We start from the raw sequence: 16,376 nt of genomic DNA on the forward strand, positions 1-16,376 counted from the left end.
TACCAAAACAGTAGCCAGGTCGTGGAAGACGGCAACGAAGCACTTAGGTTGGGAGAGCAAACTCTCGGCAAAGACGCCGCTCTGGATGGGTGACTTTCTGAAGGAAGTAGGTAAATTAGAGGGCTTTGCCAAATGGGAGTGACTGGGAATTGAAACGTTAAGAGCCATCTGGAGACGGGGAGCATATATCACGTTTGTGGGTTTACAAAGGGATTATGAGATGGGGAAAGGAGAATGACTTAAATATCATCAATGGAGACACGCATTACAGAAGGATATTTTTGAGGGAGAGACCATGGAGACTGCCTCACCACTAAAAGGCAGGGTACTGTCAGAGCAAGAACGAGACAAGACTATATCCTTGTTTTATAAAAAGATCATCAATAATGCCCCGGATCCCATGGGTGGCCTGTGGTTGGTATGGGAACAAGATGTGGGTTCCATGGAAGACGAGCAATGGGTAGAATGCTGCAGGGCCCAAGAGAGGTGGCGATCCGGATGAGGTTCGACTTATACAGCTTAAAGTGCTACACAGGGTGTATTACTTCAAGTCAGTGCTATATGGGTAGGAGTGAGAATAAACAATGTCATAGGGGATGCAAGACTGAGTGTTCTTTCTACCACCTACTCTGGAAATGCCAGATTCTACAGGAGTATTGGGGAAAATTGCCTAGTCAATGTCAGAGGTGTTGGGCATGGAAGTCCCATTGGAGCCCAAATGGTTTCTCCTGATATCCAAGGCAAATGAGGATTGGCCAAGAGATATAAAGCAATGGTTGGTGCTAGCCGCAGTGGTAGCTAAACAAAACGTGGCAAAGAAATGGGGGGCAGCTGCCACTCCAACAGTGGAGGATTGGGAAAGTGATCTAGACTGGTGCAGGCAGGCTGAATTGACAATTTACAAATGCCCTCTCAGCACCAGTGGCATTTTTCTAAGAACCGGGTGGTTGAACCTGTGGGCATGTTGGAGCTGAAGAGGGAGGTGCCAGGCTGAGGGAAACCCCATCCGGGAGTGGAGGTTTGAGGGGGGGCGGGACCAGGAGGTAGAACCCCAGCCCCTACAGTGTACACTGAGCCAGAAGAAATCGGGAATAAGAGGTCATGCTCAGCTGCCAGAGTCCCATCCCAGTCTATCTAGTGAAGGTGTAGCGGAATCATTACACTAATAATAACTGTGCAAATCACACCCAGTACAATCGTAATTTTTCCACGATATTTACTAAAGCTGTTAATTGCAATGCAACTTACTAGTACTAACTTTATCACACTCAAAGAGTGAAAGCTTGAGCTAGCTACTTATGTCCTGAACAGTACGGATGGGGTTTGCAGCAGGTCATACCCCAGTTAGCTATCTTGTTTGGAAAGGATCTTTGACCTGGGATTACACCTCGATCTCTATGCCAAATGCAAGAACAGCATAGGAAATGTACGAGTATGCAAATCTGTGACCGATAGATTATGCCCAGTGCTTTGCAGGAGAAATGACCCATCACATTAACTTCACAGACCTTGTAAGCAAACATTTGACTGTTACCCATCGATCCTTGCAGTGCACGCCTTAACCCACTGATCTCTTCTTACTAAAAAAGCATCTGTCAAACAGATACTGCTGTTAAGGTAGCACAGAGAGTTCTTGTTCCTAGTGTGAAAATCTGTAGACCGATTGGTACGGGAAAGCAACACCCGACCAAGCACTAAGATTGCAGGACAGAGAAAATCAAGTGGCCTTAAACTGGGCATTTGAGGTACTGCAAAATAGAAGAATCTCTTTTAAAGATACCATACATACAATAAAATTATAGGCACAGTTTGAAAGACCCCTCCCCCTTGTCACACGGTCTGAAAGGCCAGATGTAAAATGTGAGTGGGATACAATGATGCCAACTGTTTGATATAACCATTTCTGTAGTGAGATAGCCAGCTGAGTCCTAAGAGGGACCCCAGGGACAGCTTGGCACAGTGCATCTGGGAAGGGTACAATGTGTTACACCCGGCTCTGAGGGAGCGGGAACAAATAAAGGACAAGGGCAAGTCAGCAAATAGGCTAAAGTCCCTTCAAAATTACAAGAAGTATGGATTAATAAAGTATATTCCTCTAAAACCATTCACCCCACCTCTAGCTGGCACGTGGTGGAGCAGGAGGAATTACCCTGCACCAAACCACATGTGCCCTCTGTACGCTAAAACATACCTAGTCGAGTTACCCGGTGGCCCCATGATTCTGGCCTAGACGATTAGCCTATCATGGCATAGAGCTAAAACATTTAAGCTGTAAACTTTTCCTGGCATAGCGTGCCACACCGTTCAGGCTCTTCGTCCTGTATCTACCACATGGTTTTCTTGCAAATCCCCTCCGAGGATAGCGAGAGGTGGAGGGCGGGAAAAACCAGATACCACAGGTCTAGAATTATTCTGTCGTGCCACCCTGTGGCCTAATGATTCAGACCTGAACAGTTTCTCTGACTTGGTCATTGGGTTAAAACATGATGCTGACTGTTTCACAATTCGTGCCCATAACCTTGCACCTACAGCAAGACGGGGCCCTTGCAGGGATTGCAAGTTGTATGACTTAAAACGTATCCCATACCTCACTGAAGGGCAAACCCTTGGTCCAACCTCAGACAAGCCTCAATCCACATAAACGAGTTCATACGCGTGCCAAACAGGAGTACTGTTTACCCGAGCTAGGTCTGCTGACAATGGGTGCATCTATTTCATATGAGCTTGCCAGCCTACCAATGCAAAACATTACCCTTGCCCCCATATGCACTGTCCTCACCAAGGCTGAAATATGCCAGGGTGGCGTGTAAATAAACCTTGAGGAAGGCTAGAGAAACATCTGCCCTTTCGTTAGCCCAGAAAACTAGATATCCTGGTCTTTGTGAGGCATTACAAGTACAGAACTGTTATGCACAGTAAGGCGAATACCAACTGTGCAGCAATCTGCCCAAATGAGTTTATAAAGGTATCAGGATTAGAACCCCAAGGCAGCACGAATGTTGCTGCTGGGCAAATTTTGTAGCTTTGCCTATGGGTCAAAAATGTAATCCACCCTGGGTATATTCCCGCACAGCAGGTGGAGGGTATTCAACAGGGTGATATAAACAAGTCTACTAGCTAAACTTAGTAACGGTTAAAACTCCCCTCAATGCCGTTCCAGAGAGGATACATACACATGGCATGCTAGTATCTTATGCTTGAATTAATTTGCAACTTGTAAATGTGTAACCAACCATGGGTATATGTGTTAAAATATTGTGTTGACTATCATTCATAAGTTCATTAGAGCTTTTGAGCTTGTCGCTTAGATGTAACCTGTGTACTCTGAAGTCTATGTAACATAACTAGTCCTTTTTGAAAAGCGCACCGACACCTTCGGGTAAAGTACTTTGCGCCCTATAAAATCGCATTAAATAACCAATGTCTAAATGTCACCCCCTTGACAAACCCTGCAGTAAGTGGTGACCATAGTCAGTGGTTGCTCCACGCACAAGCAGGCGAAAAGAGCCAGCCAACAAGGAAAGAGGCCACGGCCACCACAGGAGCCCGCACTCACATCTAAACTCCATGACTGACAGGACACAACATGCCACCACGAAGGCGGCATCTCAGCCCCTACATGCCCGCTTTAAAATAGGTTACTGCTCCTGAGCAGAGCTGCCCTGTTGCCGTCGCGCCCTGCACTGTGGGCAGGGAAAGCTGCAGGAAGCGCCCAGAAGGTGCGGCGAGGAGCTGCTGCAGCCTGCAGGGGGTTTGTGGCTGGACACGCAGGCAGCAACAGAGTTTATTGTGGTTTGTGAGAACGCTCATGCTGTGATAGAGGGGAAAGGTCATGTCTCACCACGAACAAATCGAAAACAAAACACAAAACGTGAAGGCGAGGAGCTGCAATCCGGACAGACTGTAGGAATCCTAAGTAGTGAGGTGCTGACAGCAGGGCGCGGGGGCGGGGTTCAATGTACAGTGAAGGGACTCGGACAGAGCACACTCGTAGGGACTGGAGAGGAGTGATCGCGGTGCAAACACAGGAGTGGCAGGAGAGCCATGAGAGCTTCCCTAAGCAGAGCCGCGCCGGATCCGGAGTCAGTGCAGTGAATCCGAGCTGGGGGTGCGTGTCCTGGGGGGCACAGCGGTGATTCAAGCGCCACCCATGGGTGGGGGGGGGGGGGGGTGCGGCGGCGGCGCGCGGGGGCAGAGGAGGACGACACTGCAGGGACAGCACCGGGGCACCGATGTGGAGGGAGGGGGGGCAGCGAGGGGGGGGGGCAACGCTCGTGAGGGGGGGTGACTTCTCGGGATACCGAGCAGTCAGTGGGGGGCGCAGAGACCAGGGGGTCGGATGCGGCCTGGGGGGGGGGGGGCGGGGGGGCGGGGGACTGTAGCTCGCCGTGTCAGGCGGTGATCCTCGGCGCACAGGTCAGTGTCTCCCCCCACCCCAGGCGAGCTCCTCGGGCCGGGGGGTTAGGCTGGGGGGGGGGCAGGCTCCCCGCGGCCGCTCTGGAGTTTGAATCTCGGCGCCACAGCCTCTGGTGACCCTGGGCGGTCGGTGTGTCTCTCAGAGAGGAAGGGGGTGGGGGGCGTAGAAGACACTTCAGTGCGGGGGAGGAGGGGGCACAGCGAGAGGGAGGGAGAGGAAAACGAGGCGTGGGAGGGAAGGCTGACCCTCACAGCTGCGTGCCTGGACATCGCGTCATGACCCAGGGACCTATGAAACGGCAGAACAAGGTCACGTCACGGGAACGGAAGAACCCTATAGGAGCGGAGTATCGGAGCACGCGGAGGCGCCGAAGGTCAGCTGTGAACCGCTGACCCCAGAGACGAGGGGTGCACGAGGCCGACGTCACCAGCCGACCCCAGAGACGCAGACGTCACCAACTGACCCGAAAGACAAGAGGTGCACGAGGCCGACGTCACCAGCTGACCCCACGCACGCGACGGACGCCGGTACGTGGGAGACTGAAGGTGGTGGGGCAGACTCCATAAGTCTCTGAGGGAGCGGCGTTCACTCCTGGCGCATGGCGGCCGAGCCACACATAGCTGCCAAGGTTTCAGATTGCTATGTGTGACATTGTCATAATTTCAGAGTAATTATGAGTGACATTACGAGGAATATGAGTGACATTTTCTTGCGAGCAAAATCTAGCAATGAAGACAAGGAAAACATATAAATATCAGAAATTATCCCCATTTGAACAACGATAAACTCTAAGATCATCTTAAAACTTCTGTAAAACACCAGCAATGAAAGGGCACTAACCAGACACAGACTGTGTGACTATAGTTCTCAGTATCAGAGGGCAGTCAGGCATAGCAGTTGTTAAGAAGATGATATCATTGATCTGCTCATTCATGACCTGCGCTAGCCTAAAAAAAAATTAATAGCATAGCAAGTGCAACTAGGTTGGTTACACCATCACTCAGTCTAAGGCATTATTGGTTGCTAGGGCAATAAGGTAAAAAAGAATGCTGGGAAGTGCCAGCGCAAAACCCGGAGGTGTTTTCCTCTTAACATGCAACAGTGCAAATAAATGAGTAAATACAAATTGCACATTCACAAAGGTGTAAAACCAAGACCTAAAAAAAGTTGGACATTATATTATACTGGTTTTGCACAAAGAAACAATGTTTAGATTTATGTCAAATTGTGGTCACCTAAGTACTGATCCCTTTCAAAAGAGAAAACAATTACTTTTTTTGAAAATAAAGATCTTTTTAAGATCGGATATGTAAATCTGCCACTGTAAATGGACTAGCTGCTACTTTAATTACTTTAACAATATATAGATGCAGAATATAATTCAAACAAGGTTCGTGGCTGGTGAAAGAGAAAGTATGCTTGTGTTGTGAAAACTTCGTACCAGTGTTGGCAGGAAAAAGTAACAATTCCGGAGGCCGGGGCTGGGGCACAAGCTGAGGCAGGAAAAACACCTGTTTTGCCAGGCGGCCGTAAGAAAACCAATTAACAACTCATCGTGCCTCTACCAGCTTACACCGACTCCCCCTCCCCCCCCCCATGCCCCTTAGCTCTGGCAATCAATTAGCATGCTGCGGAGCATTGGTTTCGACTCCAGTCCGCTCTCTGTCCCATGTGGGGCCCAAGACCGGCGGACTCGAGGCTCCCAAAACAGAATGTAATAGGCCCCAAACATGGATCCTTTCTCAACTGCAAATGCATTTATCAAATTAATAAAGTTAACAAAAACATGAGTATGACTCAGCTGACTCGACCTGCCGTCGCACTCGACTACAGGACCGGGCATTTATTTTCAGGGCACTCCTCAGGAGACTGAGGCACACATTAATTCACAGCCAGGCCTGCCTGCCTGTATATTTTCAAAACCACTAGGCTAGTTTAAGCTTTCGTTTCAACTTTTTAACTAACCTGAATTGATTTCAATGTTAATGAGCTGAGCCCTTACCTGCGATCACACCAGGCCAGCATCATGTAGCCTCGTGTTGGCTGGCCCGAGCTGCCGGCGGTCGGAGACTCATTCCAGTATTGCCAGGGGAAAGCTAAAATTTCGGGGGCCGGGCACAGGCTGGCTGAGGCAGGAAAAACACCTTTGTTGCAGGGCAAACGGAATAAAAACAATTAACAAATCATTCTGCCTCAGCCAGCCTGCGCCGACTCTGTCACAGAGCTAGGCGGGCCGGCTCTGCTTAAGTGAGGCAGGCGTTTGGGTCAGAACTGCAAAAAACTAAGAGTTCAGACCGGAGGCGAGGGCAAGGTCGGACTGCCAGGAGAGGCCGAAACTCAGGCCTTTACATATTATAGACAGCGAGTGCAACCAGGGATGACTTAGTTGCGAGACGGAGAGAAGCACTTGAAAGAAGGCTCTGCACGAGTTGAGGCGTCAGTCGGCATTTCTGTGTTATTATATTAACACATACACACATAGACACTTACTTGGTCCGAGGCCACAGATTACTACATTCCCTGCTTCTTCTCTGGCGCTGCAGGACTGCGTGAGGTCACATCCGGATTTATGGGCAGGCCCGCCCCAAGAGTGTGGGCTGGAAGACAGCCTGGCGCGCGGCATAGCGGACGTCCCGGGAATTAATGAATAAATGCAGTCAGGCTGGCAGGCGGCTGAGGCCGCAAATGTAACATTGTAGCCAACCGCGCGGCGCATGCACTCTGTGACTCCAGAGCTGAGGAGCACAAGAATTTAACCATCTATGAACCACACTGCTAGAGGTGGTGGCGGCAATCTCGAGCAGCAGAGCCGGCGCTAGGTTTAAAAGGCATTAAAAATGCGTGACAAAGCATTTCAGTGCGGTGTTGCGGAACACCACACTGAAATGCGTGGGTGTCACACGTGTTGCGTGATACTTGGCAGGACTGGCCACAGCGAGAGGCTTACAATCCAGCCTTCCATCCAGGGTTAGAGAGTCAGGGGGCGGTGTGAGCCAGAGGCCCCAGGTTCCGTGCCCTGCTTTGGTATAATAACTGAAATAAAAGCTTCATTCTGAGATGCAGTGACCCCCCCCCGACACAGCCATATGTTTAAAATAGACACTAAATGTGCAGTGATGCGTGTCCGTCCGACCCACTCCAGAGCAGCAGCAGCAGCTGGTTTGGTCAGATCTGCAGCACGTGCTTCCGCTAATGCCCTGAGGACTCGTTGCAGCTGCCTGCGAACGCCGCATGTCAGTCTCATACAGGCCTCCCGTACCACCACTTTCAGTGCCTCCCATTCCGTTGCCATAGTGGTGGTCGCACCCTCCCAGTAGATTGTCATTTAGTCCGTCAACACATGGGAATGTGGTTTCCTTCCCAACCAGGTCTTCTAGAATGTCTGCCGGCATTTGCTATGTTCTGGGAAGGGAGTGGGGGTGACCCAGCGTGCCACACAACTGATCAGGGCATGATCAGACAGCAATGGAGCCAGAGGGCTAACCCCAACTTAAGGAAGGCCTCCATCCCTGACACCAAGACCTGTCCAACCTGCTGTGTGTGTTATGAGCAGGTATACAATTTCTGCGTTGGGTGCCTATCTCTCCATATGTCCCTTATTCCCAAGTCCTTCATTACCTCCCGATGCATCTTCGTCATCTGCAGCTTATTTTCCTGTCTCAGAGGATGCCTGTTCAAGTTTGAATCCAACACTCAATTAAAATCCCCCATCCAGAGAAGAGGAGCATCCAGGTCCGGGGCCAGTATGTCTTGTATGGACTGATAAAAGCCCAGATTGCCTATGTTTGGGGCATAGATATTTAGGATAGTGATATCCCGTCTGTCAAGTATCACCCTGAGTAGGACATAGCGGCTGTTCATGTCGACTTTCATGTACTGCAAGACAAACAGCGTCCCAGGAGTCACCCATATCAATACACCTCTCGCATAAGTAAAATAGGATGAGTGAAATATATGGCCTCTTCATTTTTTTGTCAACCTATTGGCTCCCACGTCATCAAGGTGGGTTTCTTGCAAGCAGGCCACTCAGACGTGGTGTCGCTTAAGAAACCTAAGTACTCTGTTACATTTTGTACCCAATCCCCTTACATCTCAACTAAGGAACTTAACCTCCATTGCCATAGCGATATCTAGCTTGGTGTTGTCCCAGTCCCCAGCTGTGCACTCCACCCACATTCCACATGTGCTGCATATAACAACTACTAACAAACAAAGCAAACTGTGCCATGCTCCCTCCACAACCCACGGACCGGTAACGTGCAACAGCACTATCGTCAATGCCCTCCCCATGCTTGTTCCAGGATGTGCGCAGCTTCCCTCGGAACCCAACAGGGGCCACTGAACTTCCCAAATTAACCAGCCTCACAACCTAGCCCGCCCATCACAATATCTACAAAATGCCCGTCAAGGGAAGTGTAGTCCAGCAGGGGTTCCCAATAAGGTTGCAGTACTCTCAATGTTACATTTGGATTGTCGTTTCCCCTCTTGTCACTCCAGGCACCTCCGTTTCCCCCATCCAGGCTGTTCACACTCATTCTGCCCCTCCCCCCACCGGCCCATTAATAAATGTGTGGCCCACATGCACTTCATTCTTTAATTATTATAAATGTCAGAGCAGCCAACAGTAGTTCAGTTCCTGTGTGAATGTCCCCTTTTTCCATCTAGCTTCTGTCGCTGGAGCTGCTTCCAGGATGGTTCCAAGGACTATGTACATCGTCGGGTTCAGTATTTCCGGAGTATCCTCTGTGTCAGGCCCAGATTCAGTGTTCGGTGAGGAGGAGGCACCCAGCTTGATGGTTTTCAGATGCATGGTGCCGTCCTCGCCCACTGTAATTCTCTGTTCCTCTGGTGGGTCCCCATCCACGGACTGACCTGGGTGCCTTTTATTTCGAGTTCTTCCCCCTGACCAAGTGCCCCATCCCTGTCTTTTGTTACGCTGTTCTTCGGGGGGAGGGCATCACCTCGGATCTCCAGCCATTCACACACCTCTGGCATCTCAAAGAAATTGGCCCTGCCTTGTGCAATTACCTTCAGTTTGGCTGGATGTAGCAGCATGTTCTGCAGTTGCATATCACGGAGCTTCCGTTTTACCGCCAGAAAGGACCTGGACCTGCTTGGTATACTCCCGTAATATGACTATTTTACTGATTTCTTAGCAGAGATTCTAAGTCTCTCTTGCAACCCAGAAGATACAGTCTCTATCTTGATAGGTCAATATTTTGGCAATTATTGCCTGGGAGGGAGTCCGGGGGGAAGTACTGGGGGTGGGGGTGAAGGCACCAAGGCTAAGCCTCACGGACGCAACTGGGTGCGTATCCATCGCTCCAGGAATTGCTTTTCCCTGTCCTCCTCAACTTGCTTAGGGAACCCTAGGACTCTTATGTTGCTGTGCCTTGCGCGCCTCTCCGCAACTTTGGCCCGGCACTCAAGGGCCTTTGTGACTGGACGTCTGGGCCACGTGCTGCTTAAATGCTGCCACCTCTCCTTTTAAGTCCATCATATCTTCCTCCGCCGTGGATACTTTATCTGCTACTTTACGTAAATCGGCTCTCAATATGTTCACATCAATAGACACAGTCTCAATTTGTCTTTTCAGGAGATTCCTGGAACCCTGGATGGCCGCCAGGAGCTCCACATATGATGGTTTGCAAGTTGCGCCATCCTCCCCCTCATTACCAGTGCCGTTTTGTCTTGTTATTCTTTACGGTGGTGTCGAGGGGTAGTATACTGTGTGATTGTGTTGGCCCTAGCAAAGCAGGCCGTTTTGTCCTTGTCGTGTGCACACCAGGTGCCCCCGTGCTCTATACCCGGGTTGCGTCAGCCACCTCAGTTCATCAGCCACCAAAGGCTTCTGTGTCTTCGTCAATCTGGGCACTGTAGTCACAGGTGCCGGGTACTAGGCGAAGTAGTGCACGCCAGAAAGAAGCCGACCGTTGCAGACTGGCCACGACCGCGGTAGGTCCAGCGTAGATCTGCGGGGGTGGCAGCTGGGAGACATCAAGTGTGGGCCCCGCAACGAGTGCTGCAATTGACGGACAGCAGAGCTGAGCAAAGGATCAAAGGATCAAAGGAGGTGAGGCTCAGGTTATCCCCAGGAAATACATATAAATTTAAATTTTCCTAACCAATTATACAAAATATAAAAAACCCTAGAATGAGTTATGGCACAAAACGGCAAATAGTTCCCAGCAAAAAGCAAAAAAAAAAACTAACCCGAAACCAATCCCCAAAGAACCCTCAACGTCTTTTTCAGACGGCGAGCCTGAGGGTGTAAGGGAGAGGCAAGACACGGGAAAGTTGGTGGCAATACCTGAGAACCCCGGCTCAGCGACGTATAAAAAAGGGCAACAAAAAATTAACAATTTTTTTTTCTTAAAGACCCGGTCTCGGCGATTTTTGCCGCAACAGCGGAGACGCAAAATCTCCCGAGCCCAATACTGCCAGACACAATTAAAACGTTATTTGCACCAAGGGTTTCAAACAAGGAAACAAAGCAAATTGATCGATGTTTACATGAGAGTACTGAAAATCTATTAGGCATATCTGGTCATACAGTGAAAATCAACACTATGAAAAAACAGATAGAAACGGTGCAGGCCCAAGTGCACAATACATTTGGACCCTCCGAGAAAACGGATTCCAAAAAGGAAGTGGACAGCAAAACTACAACTCATTCAAGCACTCAAGAAACAAAGGACACGCATAAACCAGCATCTTACCTGTTAACAACACACAGTCTAGAGTCGCTCGAAAATCTTTTCGCTAAATCAAGTTCACAAAACACAAGCCACAAAGACAACATTAAGAGCAATAAACCACCAGAAGGGGTGGATTTAGGAGGTTCAATAAGCCAGAGACTCGAAGGGGAGGCAAAAATTGATGAGCTCCCTTCAATTACAAATACCCCAATGCCGACTGTAACCTCTAAGAAAAAAACAAAAAGAGCATTAGACTTTGGGCAATCTACATCTGAACCTCCGTCCACAAAGGCGCGCACCCATGAGTTAGTGGCATCAACACCGCGAAACTCAGAGGATCGAGACAGCAGCCACAGAATTTTGATTCACAACACTAGTAGTGTCGGTAGCGAGGCAATAAAGCAAGTCCAGCTAGACCCCATTCTAATTTCATCAACAAGCAGGATTGAACAGTCCGCCGTAAATTTAGAAAACGGAGTCGGTCTTCAACATAACACAAACTGGGGGAAGACCCTAATTAGTATACTGGACTAAGCAATAAGGCCACTAAACTTCCAATCGGACAATATTGAAGTACAAATAGACTTAATAAACATCATCGCCGAGCACATTTCTAACATAAGCTCTAAAGTAGACACAATAATGACCTTATTAACCAAGAAGGAAAACGTGGGAAAAAATGCAAATACAAATACAGACCAGACAACTTCAGGAAACAGAACACAAATCAAAAGTTACGCAAAATCTAGTCGCTGCAACTGTGGTAGCATAATTGAAAAACTAGCCATTCTCCCAGAGATTCTAATTGACATCCTGGGTGCAGTGAAATCCACTGGTGAACAAAAGGGAAACCGGGAGCAAACGGATGCCACCCAGAACGAAGAAATTCCAAAGGCCCAATCCGGAAGCCAAACCCAGGATCAAACCACTAAAGAAGCTGGGAAGAAAACAACTACAGGTCAAGATGTAGGGGTGTTGGAAAGCCAAGAAGAACAAATCTACGAAGGCTCGCCTACCCTTCCGACCGAACAACAGGATAAACTAACAAAACGCCAACGAAAAAGAGCCAGGAAGGCGCGGCCCAAACAAAATAAGACACACACCGGCGCCCCAGAACACATCTTCCCAATCTTCACAAAGAAAGTAAGCCACAGTCTCGAAACAAACAAGGACATGCTTAAAACTCCAGACAGTAGACTGGATCAACAATATTTGTAAAGGGTTAGCTTTTCGTTTGAGAACTCTATAAAGGTGGAATCAACACAAAAACTAGAAGTAAAAACCCTTAACGGGCCAAGGGAACTCAAACAAACAACCGAAGGCACAACGATTCCCAGACGTAACATTAAGGAAACTCCACGAACAAGAGAACATGTGGACAATGGACCAAACGACCGCGACAAAGACCTGGATATCCATAAAGACGCTGGCAGCACTCAGGCCAATTTGTCCTCACTTCAAAGAAAAGAAGTAGAGGAATCACGCAAATCCAACAATAGGTATCAGAGCAAAAACTTAAGCATGAACGTAAGGGAACAAAAAACCTCTCTATGCAAATACGATCAGAGAGCTTTAAAGATTACCACTAACACAACAGGCAGGAGCGTCACAACAAAGAGAATCCTCCCCGAACTTGAGCAATCAGTACAACGTACAGAAATTAGACCTGTGAAGAAGTCAGAAATCAGTAGGGAGATACCATCAGCCCATGTAAAAGATATCAATTCAAAAACATGGCCTTTAAGAACAAAAATCAATGCAATAAAACAGGTGGGCAACCTAACAAGAACCTCAGATGAAATCAAACCTGTTGTTACATTTATTTCAGAATTTGAAACAAAAGGAAGGCATGACATCCTCAACAGAGGAAACATCCTAAAACTGCTTAAGGAAATTCCGGATCTCAAAGGAATAGTTTCTCAAGACATGGAAGCAGTAGAGTTTCAGCAAAATAGAGCCAAGCCAGGAATAGAAAATTCAGTCATCACCTGGAAATCAAAAGAGCTCGCAGCAAAAATCTACTCTCACAAAGAAATATTTGCGAATTGGGGAATCAACTTACAACAACACAAGCAACCGAGATACCCCCAACCCCTCCACAACAGCCCAGACTACCATAAGGAAACGGAGTCCCAAAGGTCCAAGATAAAATCATGCTTACATGCAGCCCGAGCAACATCTCCAGAGAAAGGAACAGAAACAAAAACTATCTAAAAAAATCAGACAATCACATATCGTCTTCATTGCAGTAATCAAGACTGGTCATGGATCCCGACAGCACTTAGCGTAAAAGGTTTCTAGAACTGATACAACGACCATAACCAGAAAACGACCAAATCCCTGGCAGAAGGAAAAAACAACTGCGGATTTAATCAACTTATGCTCTTGGAACGTGCATGGTTTTAGTACCATGGAGCAGGACCACGAAACACAAAGTTTTTTGAAGAACTGGACATAATACTTTTACAAGAAACCTGGAACCTGACTCAACTAGTATTTCCAGGCTTCACGGATCACCACATACTCGCAGAAAAGCACGCAAAATATGGTCATCCACGAGGTGGTCTAACAATCCTCGTTTCTCAAAAATACAACTGGAACCAGGAAATGCTGGATGTTGGGCTAAACTGGGTTCAAGCAATACAAATCACAATACAGCCCCTGCACCAATTGTTACTTTTAAACATTTACATACACCCAGATCGCAAAGCAAAAAAGGAAAAACTGGAAACACTGTTTAAACTGATTAAAACGTTACAAAAAACCAATAAACAATGCTCCATGATAATTTCAGGAGATTTTAATTTTAATTTATTAAGTACTGATGGGGGCGGATCGAACAGAGAAAAAAGGGCAGCATTCGGGTCCACTCAAACGGAACGGGGGAAGATAACCTTAATGAGCCTAACAATATTAAATAGTAAAAAAAAAGACCAGTCCCAGCCGTGCCCTACCTACGTGAGCGGTAACGTTAAATCGACTCTAGATTTCACACTGGTAACTGCGAGCCTGATAAACTTAATTGTGGAATATCTTGTAGTCCAGCGCTTTGAAAGCTACCATTTCCCACAAATTATCAGGATGGACATCGCAGCACCAAGAGCAGAGAGAATGAGCTCATTACATCAAAAAACAGAAAAATTTAATCTGCGGAAAATAAAATGGAGGGGCGGAGAAACACAAAAAATCTTGACCACGGCCACCAACTTTATGTTGAAACTTGGGAGCCTAGACAACGGAGATCCTATAAATAACTGGGAAAACTTACTGGAGGATCTAAAGGAAAACCATTCAGCTCAGCCGAGAGCAATCAGAGATCCAATAGGAAAACCTGCACCCTGGTTTAACGCGGAACAAAAACAAGAAAAAAGAAAATTAGCCAGGGCACAAAGATCGGTTGCAAAGGGACAATGCACAAACACCACAGAGCTCAGAAACATGAGAGAGGCATACCGGAAAAAAATATGGGTAGCAAAAGCCCAACACAAAGAACGGGTATGGGCAAAGTCACTGATTTCCAGCAAAAAAGCATCTTCTAGAGAGTTCTGGGCAATCATTAATGAACTAAATTTGGGATCGGCACTGCAACAGGATCCCGGGATCAGCAATAAGGAATGGGAGACATACGTGAAGAACCTTTACTTAACAAAGGAACCCCAAAGAATTGAAAAAAAACAACAAGGGAGATCAATGGAGATCAAAGCCTACAGTTTAAAATTGCAAGACAGTGTTACCCCGGAAACAAACCCCAAATCCAAAGATCTATCTATCACACGGGCCCAAGTAAAAAGGCTAATCCAAAAATTAAAATCAGAAGGGGCACCGGGGCCGAACGGTATCCCAACAGCAGTCTACAAAACAAACACATACTTCTGGGCCGAACTTTTAGCTATACTGTTCAATCACATCATAAAAAAAGGTACTCTTCCGGTAACATGGAGAGGAAACATCATCCATCCAATCCACAAGAAAGGGGACCGGAAAGAGCCAGGAAATTACCGACTAATTTCATTAATAGATGTTGAAGCCAAGCTGTACGCTTCGTGCCTGTTGAAAGAGCTGCAGGATTGGGAAACATCGACCAAAATAATCCCCAGGTTTCAAATTGGTTTCAGACTGGGGATGGGGACTACCACTAACCTGGTCACCTTGGGCCTGCTAACTGATAACGCCAAAAAAATAAAACATCAACTATATGGTTGTTTCGTCGATATAAAAGCAGCTTTCGACCACGTAAGCAGGCCAAGGCTCTGGAGCAATTTAAGAAAGTGGGGGATGCCGGAGTATTTAATAAATTCAATCACCAGCTTATACAGTGAAACATGGGCGAAGGTTAAACAAGGGAACGGTAGCAGCCTCACTCACAAAATTGAGACACAGGACGGTTTAAAACAAGGTTGCGTCCTTGCCCCCAGTCTTTTTAACTTATATCCTGCTGACATTGGACATAATTTATATGTAACGGAAAGTCACTCACCGAAACTTGGTAATGTTCCCGTGCCTATAATGCAGTACTCCGATGACCTAGTTTTACTAAGCAAAACACCTGTTGGACTGCAACGCCTAGTAAACATGTTAGCCTCATATTTAGCAGAGGAAAACCTGGAGTTGAACAAAGACAAAACAAAAGTGCTCCGAATCATGGAGGGGAAGAAATTAAAATATAGATGGTCAATCAACAACTCTGTTCTTGAAGAGCAGGCCTCGTATAAATACTTGGGGATGACCATTGAGCGGGGCAACACAAAAAAAAGGCACATACAGGTTGTAAGAGGGAAGGCGCAATCATTAATATATGCATACAGGCAACTGCAAAAGACAGTGGGAGGTCCAAACTATATGCACTTACTTAAAGTGATGGCTGCACAAATCATTCCAACCTTGTCTTATGGACTAATTGCATGGCTCGGAAGCGAATCAACGATACTAAACAACCTACAAAACAAAATATATAAAGTTGTGCTTGGGTTGCCACATGCAGCATCGCCAGCCCAAGTTCGATTAGAATTCGGCTTACAAAATCAAGAAATTAGGTCGAAGTCCACGTTCGTAAAATTCTGCCATAAGCTCCGAACCGCCCCTAACGAGTCACTGGACAATCTATGCTGGAAGGAGATAAAGTTTCAGGTAGGCAGGCCCAACACCACACAATGGGGTACATTTCTCAGCCAGAGTTTGACAACATTGGGCCTGCACGAAGTGTGGAAGAAAAACATCGACCATAAGCAGTTCTGCAAAATAGCAAATGGAACAGCAAAAAG

General features: G+C 47.3%; 1 long non-coding RNA gene across 1 annotated transcript in view; it reads right to left on the reverse strand.

The window, feature by feature from the left end:
* The window catches only part of LOC144829897 (uncharacterized), a 70,110-nt gene extending 68,048 nt beyond the window's left edge, over positions 1 to 2,062 (reverse strand). Inside the window, exon 1 of the long non-coding RNA XR_013610926.1 lies at positions 4 to 2,062. This is a non-coding gene — a long non-coding RNA (uncharacterized LOC144829897). The remainder of the gene's footprint in view (positions 1 to 3) is intronic.
* Positions 2,063 to 16,376: the final 14,314 nt, after the last annotated feature.

This window comes from Lissotriton helveticus, chromosome 1_1 (genome assembly GCF_964261635.1).
Source record: "Lissotriton helveticus chromosome 1_1, aLisHel1.1, whole genome shotgun sequence".
Lineage (NCBI taxonomy): Eukaryota > Metazoa > Chordata > Amphibia > Caudata > Salamandridae > Lissotriton > Lissotriton helveticus.